At 43.9% G+C, this 14,569-nt stretch overlaps 1 pseudogene; it reads right to left on the bottom strand.

Annotated features, from left to right (window-relative positions):
• Positions 1 to 10,633: 10,633 nt before the first annotated feature.
• LOC130879087 (sororin-like) lies at positions 10,634 to 11,359 on the bottom strand (annotated as a pseudogene).
• Between the last annotated feature and the right edge of the window lie 3,210 nt (positions 11,360 to 14,569).

The raw sequence follows: 14,569 nt of genomic DNA, 5'->3' as shown, positions 1-14,569 counted from the left end.
AGGCCAGCCAGGGCTACAAGAGAGAAACCCTGCGTTTTTGTTGTTGTTGTTGTTTTTAATTTTAAAAAATCCTTAATGGAAGGTAAACAATGATCTTATTAAAAACAAGAAGAATCTTACTTTTCCTTTGAAAATCTTGCTTTTTCCTTTCGTAGTTAGTTTGAATTTTAGCTTTTCCCTTGAAATGTGATTTTTGCTTTAGTAATTTTCTTGATGTTACCATGGCCTGGATGAGTCATTTTCAATTTAAGACTTTATTCTAAGTCTTCGATGATCTTTTTTTTTAAATTCTAACATGAGACTAGGCATACAGTTAGGATTCAGAATAAAATTCTCTTTTCTAGAAACATTGACATCTTAGTAAAAATTTATTGTCTAAATGTGTTATCCAAGGTTTAATAACATTAAAATTAGTGAATTGTTTTTCATTTCTTACAAACAAATATAAGAAAAGTTATCAGGAAAGGGGTAATGTGGTAGAGAACCAGGAAGGAGGCTGGGATGGGGAGAGGAAGGGAAGGGACACCTTCTCCTCATGAGGCACTCGACCCTTGGAAAGCACTGTGTGTTGTGCACCCGTAGCCTGAAGCAACAGAGTAAGGCCTGGAGCAATTGAGGGACGTTCTTTTCTGGCTTATTGAAGCAGGGTCTTACCAAGTAGCCTCAACTGGCCTTGAACCCACTCAAAGCAGACTTCTTGCCTCAGCTTTGTGAAACCTGGCACGGAAGTTGTATACCAACACACCTGACTGGCACGGTCTCTTTAAAATCACTTTTAAGAGCAGGGGAGACTGCTCAGTGGTTAGGGTGTTTGCCACACACTTGTAAACGAACACATGTAAACGCCAGGTTGGTGTCTAGCCTGTCATTCCAGGCCCAGAAGGCAGATTCCCAGAGCAAATTGGCTAACAAGACTAATCATATCTTCAAGCACAGTCTATCTTTGACTGAAAGACCCTGTCAAAGAATCCCTGACATCATCTCTCTGACTGACAGCACCTTACACATGTGTTGCAAACATAACCCCCAACACAGGAGCTCCCACACAGGCAAAAAACATGGATACTATATAGCAAACGTGAAAATGAAAAAAGAAAAGAAAAGAAATATAAAATCACATTTAATATGATGAGCGTTTTACAAGGAACGCAGGAGGCACAGGCTTGCGGCTCCAGGAAAGACTTTAGCTGGGAAGGAAGCTGGGTCACGAGTTCCATCCTGTGGCCATTGAGAGACAGGCCGCACAGCCCTCACAGCACTGTGACGCTGGCACAGACTTGACAGACAAGTGTTCAGAATCGATAGAGAGCCAGAAACTGGGCTAAATGCAGAATTATCAACAGCAAAGCTCTGCCGTGTTGTGCATCAACATAAGCAAGTGTAAAAAGGGAAAGCTTTTCCTTCAAGGCACTTTGAAAAAAGTTTTCACATCTTCAAATTTCAAATATTTTTTCTCCAAATTTTTATCACAGGGCACTTGGTGTTGGTCAGCATTCCCATTTCCAGGATCATCTCGCTTTACTAGTTAGTTTAGGTATGTTTTCAAACCTGCTAGTCAACTGGATACCAAGGCTCTTCATATCCATCTCAATGTGATATTTCTTTAAAAAAAAAAATAAGTAATTTCATTTCCCTCTGCATTTTTCTGTCTCAGCTATCCCAGGCTGGCCTCAAAAACATTATGTAGTCCAGGATAACCACAAGCCCCTGATCTTCCTACCTCCCCCTGTCAAGTGCTAGGTTTACAGACCCTGCAGTCTAGGGATGGAACCTAGGACTCCGTGCATGCTAGGCAAGCAAGCTGTATCCCCAGTTCGTCCCTAATAATAGTTTTGATGCTTGTAGTGCAAGATCTAGTTTCTGTTGGTTTGCTCCCTTTTTTTAATTTTTATTTTGCTATTTTTTTCTTCTCCTGGTTTTCAAACTATAGGGGCATCCCCAATTTTCACAAATGTTCTAGCAAGTCTCTCTTCCTTCCCAGAACACATATGACCTTCTCGTGTGCGCACCCCCATCTCAGTACACCGAAGCTCTTCGCCTTTGCCACTGAAGTTAGTGGTTAAGGCACGTCCTCAGCTGAGAGGCCCATCCACGGCCACTAGAGGGCAGAAGCGAGCGGCTACCGACCGTGCTTTGAGACAGCACCATTTCCTCTGGCTACAGCTCGTGAAAATAACAGTCTAAGTTCTGCGGGAGCACAAACAGTCATTTGATCTGTAAATGTTAAATGTCACTGACAGCAAAACAAAAATGCCAATGAGAGCTGCTTTATCCCTGGGCGGTGGTGGCGCACGCCTTTAATCCCAGCCCTTGGGAGGCAGAGACAGGAAGAGTTCTCTGAGTTTGAGGTCAGCATGATGATATGCTGTCTTGAAAAACAAAAACACCGGGAGGAAGAAGGGTGCGGTCAAAGAGAAGCCATGGATCCTCCGCCTGAGATAGATGCCAGTTAGAATCTTTCCCGGTAAGCCACTGCCACGTGGCAATATACAGATTAATAGAAATAGGTTAAATCAAGGTGTGAGAGTTAGCCAATAAGAGGCTAGAACTAATGGGCCAAGCAGTGTTTTAATTTTTTTTAAAAAAAGAGAAAAAGCCGGGCGATGGTGGCGCACACCTTTAATCCCAGCACTCGGGAGGCAGAGGTAGGCGGATCTCTGTGAGTTCGAGGCCAGCCTGGTCTAGAAGAGCTAGTTCCAGGACAGGAACCAAAAGCCACGGAGAAACCCTGTCTCGAAAAATCCAAACAAACAAACAAACAAACAAAAAGTTGCATTGCCTTCATAATTCTGATTTGCCAAGGCCCAAAACAACACCTTGGTGCACCACTCCCTGATCCCACTCAAGTAGAATTTTACCACTGGCTTGAATCAGAATGGGCTTGTATAATGTTTGTGTGTAAAATACCCAAAGTTGCGAGCCAGCGAGATGGCTCAGCATCATCGAGCTGGCCTCAAAAGCGGGATAACCCGAATTCAAACCCTGGAATCCACATAAAGGCAGAGGATAGAATAGACTCCACAGAACTGTCATCTGATCTTCCTGTAGGTGACTTGGCATTTGCGCAGACCACCCTCCCCCCACATTATAAACACTACAATAATAAAGACCCTAAAACACCTCAAGATTGATTCATTCACTATAGTGAGGTTCCTCATGGAATTTTATTTTTTCTGGAATTAATGAAATCTCTCATTTTAGAAAATGGTTTGCAATAGATCCCAGAAATATGGTTTCCTCTCGGTACATTTAAATGAACCGCGGGTTCCATCTATCTTGCTCTTCTCTCGCCAGGTGGGTTTTTCCTGCTATAGCCTTTTTCTTCCTATTGAGCAAACACCGGCCGCCCCTCAAGCCTTCCACAAAGCCAGCATCCCGCCAGCTCCTGGAACTCACCCTAGCCTCATGAACGTTCTCATCAAATCGCCATTGTCTACCCAAGATTATCCTTTTTAAGGTATTTTTTTTTTTGCTTTTTTTAAAAATTGAAAATAGATTTTTTTTGTACAGTATATTCTGATTGCACTTCCCCTCCCTCCCCCAGCTTCTTCCAGGTCCCCCCACTTCCCCACCCACCCAAATCCACACTCTTTCTTTCCTTAGTTTCATTAAAATATAAACAGACATCCAAAAATCATCATAATCATAGGATAAAAGAAAAAAACAGACAAACCAGAACAGGACAAAACAGTGTCACCTCTTATTGTCTGGAGTAGGAGATACATGCTCTAGTAAATCCCTTAATAGAGTTCACAGAAGGTAAAAATGTCTAACCCTATAGCTTCAGCGGTTCTCTTGCCCCATGAAAAATTATTTTCACTCATACTTGGAGAGAATTCCCTACTACAGCTTCGGGCATAAGGAGCTCAAAGTCATTTCACTAATCCATTTCTACACAGGAATTTTTGTGGCACTTCCTGTTATTGTAAGGGCATTTGTTTTTACACGTTAACGTGTGTGTGTGTGTGTGTGTGTGTGTGTACAGGCACATGCATGGGGTGAGGGTGGAGGGGTACCAATGGACAGCTTCCACCATGGGGGCTCAGGGATCGAACTCACATCATCAAGTTTGGTGGCAAGCACTATTTCTTGCCTAGCTAGCGACCTTGCCAGTCCTGTTTTTGTTTCTGGGTTGTATAAAACATTGATGTCTTGATCTCCGCGGGAAATTTGATCACCATTGTGACATTAGAGCTGAGCCAGTGGATCGTCATTATTAACTGGTCCATTTTCATGATGATACCATTGGGGAATCAAACCTTTCTGCAGAGGACGGAGAGCAAAGCCTTTGAGAAGTGTGAACATCCTTCTGTCTTTCTGCGTTAGTTCAGTCTATTAATATCTTCAGTTCTTCATGACATTTATGACATTTACCTTCCAAACACTAGGTCATTGGTTTTGCCCCCCCCCCTTTTTTTTTTAATTAAAGACAAGCTCTTACTGTATAGCTCCTGCTGTCCTGGAACTTATGTAGACCAGGCTGGCCTCAAACTCACATAGCTCTGCCTGCTTCTGCCTCCTGATTGGTTAAGGCACGGCCACCATACCCCACTGGTCTTGGCTTTGCTTGTAGCCTTGGAGTTTTTTCTTTTGAATTTTCTTGTGGTCGTCTTGGCATTTTTCGTTTGTTTGGACTTGCTATGAGAAACACATTCCTGGACTTCTGTCCTTAGTCTGTCCTGTGTACCTCCCTTTGGTGCCCACTCCAGCTGCTCCCACTGCAGGGGAAGCCATCTTCTCAGTAGAGTTGTGAAGTTTAAGAAGCGTCTTGCTGGTTTGAATGGGAGCCTTTTCTACCTGGAAAGCCATTTATTTTGGCTCAAAAACCCCCACATGATTTATAGTTAATATTTTCTATTTGTTTTTGCATATTTTTTTTCTTGGAGTAATTACCTAGATTTATATTTCCTAGACTGAACTTCTAATATTTTTATGCTTTTCTCTTAATGTCATTTGTTTTAAACTTGTGTGAGTGTGTGAGTGTGTATGTGTGTGTGTGTGTCACAGTGCATGTATGGTCAGGGACTACTTGCAGGAGTCAGTTCTTATGTGGGTCCTGAGTTCTAACTGGGGTCATCAGGTTTGGTGGCACACGGTTTTACTTACTGAATCCCCTCTCCTATTAGGAAGTTTCTTCAACATTTTCCAGCTTTCGTTTCTGCTGACATAGTATAATTTCTCAGCATCCTATTGTTTGGGGTAGTTGAGTATTTTTGTTTGTTTGTTTTTATTTTTACTCTTTTGGGGGCCTGCCACTCAGCTTCTAAATAAATACACAGAGGCTTTTTTTGGTTTTTCGAGGCAGGGTTTCTGTGTAGCTTTGGAGTCTGTCCTGGAACTAGCTCTTGTAGACCAGACTGGCCTCAAACTTACAGAGATCCGCCTGCCTCTGCCTCCCGAGTGTTGGGATTAAAGGCGTGCACCACCACCGCCCGGCTTCATATTTCTTTCTTTATGTTTTACTCCATGGCTCGTTGTGTAGCTGGGTAGCTGGTCCCTGATGTATTCTCCTTCTTCTCTTGTTCCCCATCTTCTCTCCCCAGATTCCTCCTCCTATTTATTCTCTCTGCCTGCCAGCCCCACCTACCCTTTCTCCTGCCTTGCTATTGGCCGTTCAGCTTTTTATTAGACTAATCAGATGTTTTATATGGGCAAAGTAACACAGCTTCACAGAGTTAAACAAAAGCAAAGTAACAGGAAGGCTTTATTGAGACGCAAAGCGGTGGTACAGATCAGATATGCTGTCAAGAGTGCCAACAGACCAGATAAATGACAGAGCACTCAACGGTCCTAGCTTGTTGCCTGGAACTTTTGTTTAGGGTTTTAAGAGAAGGAGGGGCTGGTTGCTAAGGGATGTAATTTGGGTGGTTCTCTATTTTGATTGACAAGCACGGATTATGTAAACCTTTCTTCACTGTTCTGGTTCATTCCCAAGATGCATCTGATTTTACTATATGCATCCCAAATTTGCATAGGTATAAAATGGTAAAGGAATTCTCCCTAAGAGCTCACGCAGAGGACACAATTCCACATTATTGGCACACCACCAAAACCAGTCTAGGCTAGATTGGTTCCTACCTCCCAGGCCTGGATGAGCTCTAGAATGGATATGCCTAGAAACCAAACTGCAGGAAAGGGACTTTAGAGATCAGTTGCAGCAGCCAGCCTCCAGCACGGGCAGTGGCAGACGGAGGACCAGGGCAGGACTGGGGAGCTCTGGTCTGCGAGTCTGGCTCAGCATCCCCAGTACACAGTAGTGTTCCTTTTTGGCATACTTCAGCCTATCTTCCAAGTTATCAATCATCTTTTCTAATTTGGCTACCCCTCTGTCAGCCAATCCCATACTGGTCTCTGCCTCCTTGACTTCAAATCTTTATTTCTTCCTTGTGTTTGCTGTCTTTTTGAAAAGACTTATTTACCTTATTTTATATGTGTGTGTGTTTTACATATATGTGCACCAAGTTCAACCAGAAGAGGGCACCAGGTGCCCTGGAATTGGATGGTTGTGAGCTACTGAGCCGGAGCTGAGAACTGAACTCAGTCGCCTGCAAGAACAGTCAGTGCTCCTAATTGCTGAGACAGGTCTCCAGCCCCTTTGTCTTCTTTTAAAGACTTCATCAGCAGTTCAAACGTTTCAGGCTCAGCTCCATCAGTGTGGTAGTCTGAAAAAAAAAAAAAAGGTTCCCATAGGGAATGGCACCATTAGGAGGCATGGCCTTGTTGAAGGAAGTATGTCACTATAGGGGGATGGTTCAGGGGTCTTCTATACTCAAGCTGTGTCCAGTGATAGAGTTGCTTCTGCTGCTGCGGGTCAAGATGTAGCAGTCTCAGTGCCTTCTCCAGCACCACGTCTGCCTGTACACCGCCATGTCTCTCTGTGATGATGATGGACTAAACCTCTGAAACTGTAAGCCAGCCCCACTTAAATGGTTTCCTTTATAAGAGTTGCTGTGGTCATCGTGTCTCTCTACAGCAATAGAACACTGACTAAGACAATCAGTTAGGTGCGCTCGTCAGTCTCCACACCCTGGGTCTCTGCCAGCTCAGCTCATTTCTCTGGGCACTGCAAATTTCCCCCAACACTAGCTTCCAGGCCACCTCTTCACATGGCCTGGCTACTTAGCATCTTCCCAGATTCCCTTCACCGTTCAGGTCTGGTTGTCAATCACCTTTAACCCTCTCACTCTCATCAGCACCTTGTTCTGCATTCTCTGGCTTCTTCGCACAGGCACCTTAAACACAGCCCTCCTAGTGGGGAAAGCGGACCCTCCTAGTTTTGATTTGTGTCTTCCCAACAAATGAAAACCAAAACCACTGGGGGGAGGGGGCAATATTTGGGAGGAGGGGAGGGAAATGGGAAACGGGGAGCAGGTGGAAATTTTAATTAAAAAAGAATAAAAAAAAAGAAAATAAAAAAAAAGAAAACCAAAACCATAATCCCCATAGGAATTGCCTGTTTGCGTATTTGAAGGAAATTATATTGAATGTTTTGCCATTCTTGTTTGGTTTCTTGAGGGAGCGTTGTTTGTTTGATTGGTATTTTTGTTTTTGTTTCCGAGACAGGATTTCTTCTAGTGGAGGCTAGTCTGGATTCACCACGGAGCCTAGATTAGATCTGAGCTCGCTGCTGTTGTGGAATATCCCTTTAAACTGGGTGAAGATGTGTCACTGGGTCTGGGTTAATAAAACGCTAAATGGCCAATAGCTAGGCAGGATTTTTGGGTCAGAGAGAACTCTGGGAAGAAGAAGGCAGAGTTGTTAGCCAGGCACAGGGGACAGAGAGCAAGCAGTGTGAACATTACAAAGCAAAGGTAACAGAGCAGCATAAAAGAACGTAGATTAAAAGATATGGGATATGGGATGGAGAGATGGCTCAGAGGTTAAGAGCACTGACTGCTCTTCCAGAGGTCCTGAGTTCAATTCCCAGCAACTACATGGCGGCTCACAGCCATCTATAATGAGATCTGGTGCCCTCTTCTGGCATGCAAGCATACATGGAAGGAATGTTGTATACATAATAAATAAATCTTTAAAAAAAAGATATAGGTTAATTTAAGTTATAAGAGCTAGTTAGGAAAAAGCCTAACTATCTGCCAACCTATTATGATTAATAAGAAGTCTCCATGTTGTGATTTGGGAGCTGGTTGGTGGGATAGAGAAAGACTTCTACATGTGGCAATTCTCCTGCCTCAGCCATCATGCTCAGTTTTGCTTATTTGCTTTATTTTTTGGCGAGGTTTAATTAGGTTACTTCAGTTGGGTTTGAACCCTTGGCTCAAAGGTTCCTCCTGCTTCAGCCTCTGAGTAACTGGAATCATCCGCCCTTGGCGCTGCACCAAGCTTCCTTCCAGTTTTATTGGACTTGATCCTACTTGGCCTGAATCCACAGAGTATGGATGAAAATCTCCTCTCACCTGCTTGGTTTACAAGTATTTTCGCCATTCTCTGGCTTGCCTTCCTGTGTGTTATCTTTCAACCCATAAAAGCTTTTAATTAGGATGATGTCCGATATATTTATTTTGTCTTTGATCACTTACACTTTGGTTTCATACATTAAGCTCTATCAACTGAGCTGAGACCGTGGAGCTCTACTCCACACTTTCTGACAAAAACACCCACACTTTGCTTGCACATTTGCGTCCATAATGCATTTTGGGTTTTTGTTTTGTTTAATATTTTATTTATTTATTTATTTATTTATTTATTTATTTATTTAGTATACAGTGTTCTGTCTGTGTGTATGCCTGCAGGCCAGAAGAGGGCACCAGACCCCATTATGGATGGTTGTGAGCCACCATGTGGTTGCTGGGAATTGAACTCAGGACCTTTGGAAGAACAGGCAATGCTCTTAACCACTGAGCCATCTCTCCAGCCCCCTTTTGTTTTGTTTTTTACAGATAGGAAATGGGGGTCAAACTTAAAAGACGACCTTTATGCTTATGTATTATATCTGTATGGGTGCTTTGGCTACATGTGTGTGGGTGTCAGCAGAGGTCAGAAGAGGGTGTCTGATTCCCTGGGACTGGCGTTGCCTAGAGTTGTGAGCTGTCGTGTGGGGGCTGGGAACAGCAGCAAGTGCTCTGACTGCTGAGCCCTCTCCCCAGCCCTGTTCAGATTTCTGCATGTGGTTGTTTCATGTCCCGAACCACATGCTGAAGAACTAATATTTGCCCTGCTGAAGTTTGGCACCTTTTCCAAAATTGCCTGATAATTGAAGTAAAGATTTATGCCTGGATTCTCATTTTTTTTTCTGTTAACTTACATAGATAGACAGATTAAATAATATGATGTGTATATATGTTCACAGATATTTATCAATATATCAGTACTATTGTATCTTTATGGAATGTTTTGAAGTTAGGAAATTTAAATTCTCCAATTTTGTTCTTAAATTTTTGGTTTGTTTGTTTTATTTTGTTTTGGTTTTTTGAGACAGGTTTTTTTTGTGTAATAGCCCTACTGTCTTGGAACTAGCTCTGTAAACAGAGATCTGCCTGCCTCTGCCTCCCCAGTGCTGGGTGATGGGATCAAAGGTATTATGTCACCACCACATGGGGTTCTTAAATTTTTAAAAGATTTTTCTTTTTTTTAAATAAACTATTTAAAAGTTTATTTGACATTAAACCCTTCCCCTGGGGCTGCACATTAGTTCCTCAAAAACAGATGGGTTTGTAGTGATGGCAGCAATCAGCAGGGTCCCACTCAGGATCCACAGGAACCAGTGAGGACAAAGTCTTCAGGCGTGCTCCACCCAAAACCATCCTGGTGTAAGAGTGTGCTTGCTTGCAGTTCTCATTCCCCACAGCGTCTCCTCCTAGGAACTTGCTAATGGGAGTCCCATGGCCTTTGTACCTTCTACCACAGAGAGGAGGTGGTAGGCCGGAAACAGTTCGGCAGAGACAGACCATGAGACATCAATTTTGGTTCCCGACAGCTCCGCTGGGAATGGTCTCACATAAGAGTGTAAACGTCAAGCTCACAGCCTCTGGTGTTGCAGCTGTGTGGTTCATGAGAAATAACATCCAGAGCTTTCTAAGTGTAGTTGCAGAAAAGCACATCCTAGAGCCAAGACTGTGCAGCTCATTTTGAAGAGATGTGGGTTAGGAAAGGAGGATCAGAGACCACAAACCTTGGTTGGTGGCATCTGGAGCCCACACCGTGAAGTATGTGCACTGTGCTCTAAGCGCCGCTACTGGATTCATGTCAACAGCAGAACAGAGACATGAGCAGTTCCTGCGTTACAGTTACATGTGTTAAAAAAAACAAACTATGACTCCCTCCGACTTTCATATCCAGACTCCATGTCCAGACTCTTCCTCAAGGTTTTAACTGTCTCCCCCGCCTGTGAGCTCCCCATCAGACTCTACAGAACCTCTTCATCAGAGAGATAGCTCACGGCTGAACCTGTTTCTGACAGTGCTGGCTCTGTCAGAAGTGGCTTCTCATCTTCAACACTGTGGCAGGAGACCACCCAGGATAACAAGTCACAATATGACAAGCGGCCAATAACACCTTTCTGGATAACAAGGCCAATAAAGAGGACCCTCTACATGTCCTGTTCTTCTCAAAGGGCAATATGTACAGGGAGGAAGAGGGGAGAGTCTGGCCAGGTGTAATGTACCCCCACTTTATCTCATTCAATCAGAAGATCAAACTGTTCAGCAGCTTCGAACTCAGCATTCACGGCCCCAGCCCACTTATCCAGCTCCGACTGCAGGATCTCTGGCAACTTCTTTGGTTTCTCTTTCACACTTGAGGAGAGATATCAGGGAGTATATCTGGAACCCAGGGCTTCACAGGTACTTTGGGGACTACAATTAACTTCGAACACACAATAGGTGAGACTCCAGGAAAGTCTTCTCAGGTCCCTCAAAGCCAAAGAAGGATCGGGGGCCAGGAGTGGAGGTTGAGGCAGAACTGAGGCTCTCTGGCCGACTGTATGACCGTTTAACTTTCTGGCACATTTCCAAGTCTCTGGGGTCCAACTCTCCCTCCCCGGAGTTAGACTCAACATTCTGAGTGTATAGCCCTGGAGTGCTGGTGGGGGTACCAGGGACACTACAAGTTTTGAAGGGATCCTTAGTAGGGACCTTGAGAGGAGGTGCTCTTTTCTTTTCCCAAGATAAAAGAGATCCTAGGACTCCTTCGAAGTGTGTGGACAACTGAGACCTCTACCGCATGAGCGACGATCTTCCAGACGATGGCCTTTCTGACTGGAGCCGCATGAGGAGTCTTCGGCCAAATTTCAGGAAAGATCTGAGCCAGATTTCCGCTGGGACCTCTTTGAAGACTTAGTAAACCGAGTTCTGGGGCCAGACCGCTGGGTGGCCCCTCCGCACCGCGTTCGCCGCTCCGACATGCCTATGATCAGGCTCAGTCTCCACCACGGCTGCCCGATTTATCTATTTTTTAAGACGTTTTATGTGTATGGGTGTTTTGCCTGCCTGCCTGCATATCACATGTATGCAGTGCCTGAGGATGACAGAAGAGGGCGACATGTCCTCTGGAATAGGAGTTACAGATGGTTGTGAGCAGGAACTAAATAAGTCCTCTGCTAGAGCAGCCAGTGTTCCTACGGCTGAGCCATCCCTCCAGCGAGTGTTTCTAGCCAGTGTTCTGACCACTGGGCCATCTCTCCAGCCAGTGTTCCTACGGCTGAGCCATCCCTCCAGCTAATGTTATAAAATACTTTAAAGACTGTTTTGGTTATTCTCAGTCCCTCCCATTTCAATAAAATATTAGGCTCATTTTGTCTATTTCTGAAAAAACAATAGCTGAGATTTTACTTTTGATACCAGTGTAAATTGAGTGGCTTTTAAAGTCTCATTTTACTTTTAGCTTTTAAAAATTTCGTGGTGCTGGAGAGATGGCTCAGTGGTTAAGAGCACTGGCTGTTCTTCCAGAGGAGCTGGGTTCAATTCCCAGCACCCACATGGCAGCTCACAGCTGTCTGTAACTCCAGTTCCAGGGATCTGACACATTTACACCAATACACATAAAATAAACTCAAATAAATTATGTAAAAAAAATTCATGTGTGTGTGTGTTCACGTGTGTGCATACACGTGCCCTGAGCTCACATGGTGAATCAAAGGAAAATTTTCAGAAGTCAGTTCTCTCTTTCTATAATGTGGGTTCCAGAGATCCAGATCAGATAGTCACCCTTGGCAACAGATCCCTCTTCTGACTGACCATCTGTCTGTCAATGTCCCTGAACACCACAGGATTTTTCCTTATAAAAGCTTCCCTGAGCTTAAAGTGCCATCTCCACAGTTTGGAGGACCTAGGTTCAACTCCAGCACACACATGGTGGCCCACTCCCCTCCCTAACTCCAGTCCCAAGAGATATGAACAAATGGGGCACAGATACACATGCAGACAAAAGGCTCATACACATCAAAATAAAAATAAAATTTTAGAAAAATAGTACTTTCTACACTTCATTTATTATTTGCATTATGGAATGATGTTGGATTCAATCAAAGGCTTTTCCTGCAGGTTTTGACATGGTTATGAGGGTTTTATTCTTATTTTGTTAACAGAGTATTGTATTCATTTTCTATAGAGATCCTGGTTTCTGGTTTTCTGTACTGCTGTTATCTGGTTTTGGTATCAGGAAAGTGTCGGATGATTCTTTTTTTTTTTTTTTAATTTTTCGAGACAGGGTTTCTCCGTAGCTTTTGGTTCCTGTCCTGGAACTAGCTCTTGTAGACCAGACTGGCCTTGAACTCACAGAGATCCGCCCGCCTCTGCCTCCCGAGTGCTGGGATTAAAGGCTTGCGCCACCACCGCCCAGTCAGATGATTCTTTTTGAGTTAACGTTTATGAGAATAATATAATGTCCTGTCAGACTTCTCCTTGGCCTATGGAAATTAGCTGTGCTGTTGCCATTTGCTTTAAAGGCCCTACTGTACCTGTTGTGGGTATCCCTCTTGTTGTTGACCATGCGGTCTCTCTGAACTCTCTGGCCCCCTTATTTCCCTTGTCTCTGCATTTGCAGTGTGCTATATTGATTTTTTTATCCTCCCAAATTAGTTTTATTGAAAGTTTTATCCTTAGTTTCCACATCCTTTACTTTTCTATGAACTTTAGAATTGATGTCTCAATATTTTGACTGCAATTTGTATAACACAGGATTTCTCGTATTAGTCATTTTTAGATTGCCTGTCACAGTGGTTTTTCTGAACATTCACACGGGAGGATGGAGAGCTGGCTCAGTGGTTGGAAGCACTCGCTGCTCTTTCAGAGGACCTGAGTTCAGTTCCCAACACCCGTGTGTGCCAACTCCCAGCCATCTGTAAGTCCGGTTCCAGGACTCCCTCTTCTGGCCTCTGAGGGAATTGCACACACATATGGGAGCATATACACAAATAAAAGTAAATGTTGAAAGAACATTCACACTGACATACACACATAGACTACGCTGAACTTCAGACCTTCCTTGTTCCCAGCGAAACTTTCTTCCCATTAAAGAATTCTGTCACCCCCACCACCTCCAAACTCCTGGAAGTCACCATTTAGCTGCCTCATTTAAGTAGGAGCTTTTTGTCTCCTTGTAACTGACTTACTTCACTTTATAATAATGTCTTCAAGTTTATCACATATGCATGCTGTCAGGATTACCTTCCTTTTGAAGGTTAAATAATAGTCATTGTATATTTATACCACATTAGCTTATCAATCCATCTCTTGACGAATGTTTGGTTTATTTCCGCTTTTATAAATGTACTCAATTTTTCAATTGAAAAGAAGAAAAAAGAAAAGCTAAGCATGAGAGATGTCCTTAACTCCAGCACTAGGGATGTAAAGGTGGGCAGATCTCTGTGATTTTGAGGCTAGCCTAGTCTACATAGTAAGTCTACACCAACTAGAGTCATCAGAGAGGAAGGAGCCTCAGTTGAGGAAATGCCTCCATGAGATCCAGCTGTAAGGCATTTTCTCAATTAGTGGTCAATGGGGGAGGGCTCAGGCCATTGCATGGGGCGCCATCCCTGGGCTGTGATCCTGGGCTCCATAAGAAGGTGGACTGAGCAAGTCATGGGAAGCCAACCAATAAGCAGTATCCCCCCATGGCCTCTGAATCAGCTCCTGCCTCCAGGATCCTGCCCTGTTTGAGTTCCTGTCCTGATTCCTTCTGTGATGAACAACAGCAATGCTAAAGTGTAAGCCAAACAAACCCTTTCCTCCCCAACTTGCTTTTTGATCATGGTGTTTCATCACAACAATAGAAACCCTAACTAAGACAAATTTGTACCAGTGGGGTATTGCTGTGACAGACCTGACCCTGTTTTGGAAAGGACTGTGGAAGGACTTTGGAAGTTGGAGCTAGAAAAACCAGTGAGTGTTGAGACTTCAGTGGGATGTTCTGTGGAAACATGGAAGATAAGAATATTAAGAGAAGTGCAGAGGATGGAGGCCTGGCTTATAAAGTTTCAGATGGAAGTTTAAAGACTCTATCAGGGCCGGGTGGTGGTGGTGGCACACACCTTTAATCCCAGCACTCGGGAGGCAGAGGCAGGCAGATCTCTGTGAGTTCGAGGCCAGCCTGGTCTACAAGAGCTAGTTCTAGG

This window comes from Chionomys nivalis, chromosome 8 (genome assembly GCF_950005125.1).
Source record: "Chionomys nivalis chromosome 8, mChiNiv1.1, whole genome shotgun sequence".
NCBI lineage: Eukaryota > Metazoa > Chordata > Mammalia > Rodentia > Cricetidae > Chionomys > Chionomys nivalis.
This window is presented reverse-complemented; position numbering and strand designations above follow the sequence as displayed.